We start from the raw sequence: 3,448 nt of genomic DNA, 5'->3' as shown, positions 1-3,448 counted from the left end.
AATTGTCTTGTGATAATGGGTACGGTATCCAGTATTTTGCGCTTGATAATGACGGCGTGAGTTCCTCTCAATTTGACATTCAAGAGGTAGAAACCATTGTAACTCATCAAGTATATTATTGTTATCAAGTTTAATAATTAGATAAACACAGGGATAAATATGAATTCCTAAAAAATGTAATGATTATATATTTGCACTCTGCAACTTATTGCACTTTGCAACTTATTTTATAAACGCCTGCCTTATTCAACATTTCTACTTTATCCTTCGTTGAACCCAATAGAGACTTGAGTTGGTTGCTTCTACTGGAGCTACTGGACACTGAAGACGACCACACAGTTGTGGTCGAAATACGTATCTGCAAAGATAACGAAAATTAACTGGTGGAATTAAATGGAGAGTACTTAATTCGTCTTAGACGGTTGACATTCGGTACGTTAGTGTGTTTGACCTTCCACCAGAAATTCCGGATAAGGACCTGTCTTTGTTACTCGGACAATATGGTACACTGGAGTTCACAGTTCACGACGAATTTCCGGTGGATTTGGGCCTCGATCACCTGTATACGGGTGTACGAGGTGTTTTCATAGATGTCGGGTAATGGTATACGGAGCACCACTCGCGAAAGAATATTTTAGCGATTTTTCTCACGCGCTGAGCAACACTCGCTCTCAACATATTTTAGCGGTTTTCTGTACGCACTGACCACTTTTGCAAGCACCACTCGCGCTCAAATTATTTTTGAGATTTTAAATATTGCGAGAACAGAGAAAACTTCTAATTTTGCGGAGCAAAGAAGAAGAAGAAGACGGAGTGTCTTCTCAACATTCACACCGAAAAAATCAACCAACATTATTTTCCGTGCATCAAGTGATTTGACGTTTGCGGAACCATTTTCCGGCGGTCGACCGTCGGACCCTCGTTCGAATTTTTCTATCTTCTCGCAATATGCACTGAGCAATTTTGCAATAAAACTCGCGCTTGATTTGTTTTAGCGATTTGGTCAGAGCCATACATTATGGGTGATCTGAACGGTCGGGTTTTCCGAGTATCGGTGAGTGTTTTGCCGTTAACAACGGAAGAAAATTTTCTATAAAAAAAACGAATCAGCTGTTGTTTACTTTTTAAAAGTAATCAATGGGTAAAAAGTTGAAAACCTTCAAAAACGTAAATAATGTATGGTCAGCATAATTACGATGGCATCTTTGCACTGTATGAGAAAAATCTTTTGCAATCTTTGTTTTGGTTCATTGCCATAAGGAAACCAAATCGTAAACATTTTGTCATAAACAAACCAAAAAGTTCAATGGGTGAGATGAAAATTCACCAAGCTTGAATTACCAACACAACTACACATCTTTAAACCCGTACTATTGTGCATTTAGACCAAAACTGTTTATATGACGCTGATGAACTGGCAGCAAGGCCCACTTCCGACTAACGAGCCTGGAAAAACAAAGAGACGCAATACTCCTACCTTTAACAACCTTGTGCTCGATTGGAACAACTGATTTGACAGCAAATGCGCTGTTCCAATTTTGACACTTCATCTCTTTGTTTTGAGTGCAGCCTCTTTACTTCCGACGAGATTCACACGGAAAAATAAAATAAATATGCAGCACTGCACGGTATTATCTGTCACAAAATCGAGCTTGTTTTAGTCACTGACAACGTCGCTGGCACCAAATTGAAGTTCGGAAGTCGATTTCCACACTTCCGAACGCTCTTCTGACAATGTGTTGGTGGAAAATTCAAATTTTGTTCTGACGTTCATGATGTCGGATAGTAAGTTCGGAAGTAAAACGTCGGAAGTCGGAATACAATTTAGTGCTGGCGACACAATATTACAGCAAACACCGACGATTATGGAGCCAGGGCGCGCTCATCTCTAGCTGATGTAAGTCTTTGTGTGCCAAGAATTTATAGTTATTTGAATTCTCGTTTGGCAATGTGTATTGCAAATTTTGCGCCGTGTTCGACTCCCATGCAAAAATATTGTCCCACCAAAATTAGAAATACTAGAATAAGAGATCGGCGAAGACGCCATCTTGTTTCCAATCGAACCGTCAAAAGCGGTTCCATTTCGACTTGTTTACTTTTTGCATCCATAAGAAGCAAGCAAAAATTTCAAGTGCTGCCAGTATCATTGTCACGATTTCATGCATTTTCATACGTTGCCATTTCGACAGTTTCTCACTCCGCCGGTCTCTGGTTATAGGGTTGCTAACCAAAATATGTTTCCACCAGTTTCTCCATATATGGATGACATCTTCACTGCAAGAAAGTGCTGTTTGGGGTGTGAGATAAGGTGCAAGAATGATGTTTTGGATTGTGCTTTCGCTAATTTCTTTACAATTGGACGTGTGAGCATTTGTTTTGGTACTTCGACAAATTTGTCTATTCTTCGGTGAGAAAAGCAATAATATGCATAATATTCATTGCCGATATCTATTTTATCGATCTTACGTCTCACGTGACTCGCCATACGCAACCGTCAATAGGCCATGAGTTGCAAGCAACCAGTTTTTGCCCTGGTTAAATAATTACAGACGACACGTCAGTACTATTTCGTCCCCAACGTATTCGACTTGTTCCTTTTCCGGTGGCACAAGGTTACACATTTGGTGATCCTTGTCGGGCATAATTTAGATCCTACGTTAATTTTTCGGTTCACTGGATAACCTGGCTGTTATTCAAATTAATAAACTCCGCATCGGAAAAGGATGGACCGATCAAAGTTAATTAATAAAAATGCCCATTGAAACCACTAAAAACACGGGTGCTACTCGCAAAAGCGCTCAGTGGGTGTGCAAAATCGCTAAAATATTTTGAGCGCGAGTGGTGCTCGCAAAAGTGCTCAGTGCGTGTGAAAAATTGCTCAAATGTGTTGAGTGGTGCTTGCATAAGTGTTCAGTGACGAGTGGTGCTCTGTACGTATTAGAATCGGTAAAAAAGGGGATGACCTGACTGTATGCGATAATTGGCGAGGCATTAGGTTGCTGTATACCGTTCTCAAAGTTCAATGCAAAGTTATCCTAGCCTGGATTTAGAAGAAGATCGATGCCACTCTTCGGCGGCAGCAGACCTGATTACATGCCGGAAGATTCTGTGTGGACCATATTATCACTCTCGGCATCATTCTGGAGCTGGTCAACTAATTCCAAGAGTCCTTGAGTCGTTACAATTTTGATAACAATCATGAGAAATAAAAAAAATCAATCATAGTTTTGATTTCCCACATACATTTTTCTCATCTGTAAAGGTTTTTAATTTAAATTTTCGATTAATTTATGTGTGCGTGAAGAAATCATTTCGCAAAAAAATAAAATTACGATTTTTGCTCCTTAACAATTTTTTAACCGTGAAACTTTTTGAAGGCACAGGATTATTTAGTGTTTGCCGATATCTATCTTTTTGATCTTACATCTCACCTGAGATCTCAGCGTCT

The sequence above is a fragment of the Armigeres subalbatus genome, unplaced genomic scaffold (assembly GCF_024139115.2).
Source record: "Armigeres subalbatus isolate Guangzhou_Male unplaced genomic scaffold, GZ_Asu_2 Contig980, whole genome shotgun sequence".
NCBI classification, from domain to species: Eukaryota; Metazoa; Arthropoda; class Insecta; order Diptera; family Culicidae; genus Armigeres; species Armigeres subalbatus.
This window is presented reverse-complemented; position numbering follows the sequence as displayed.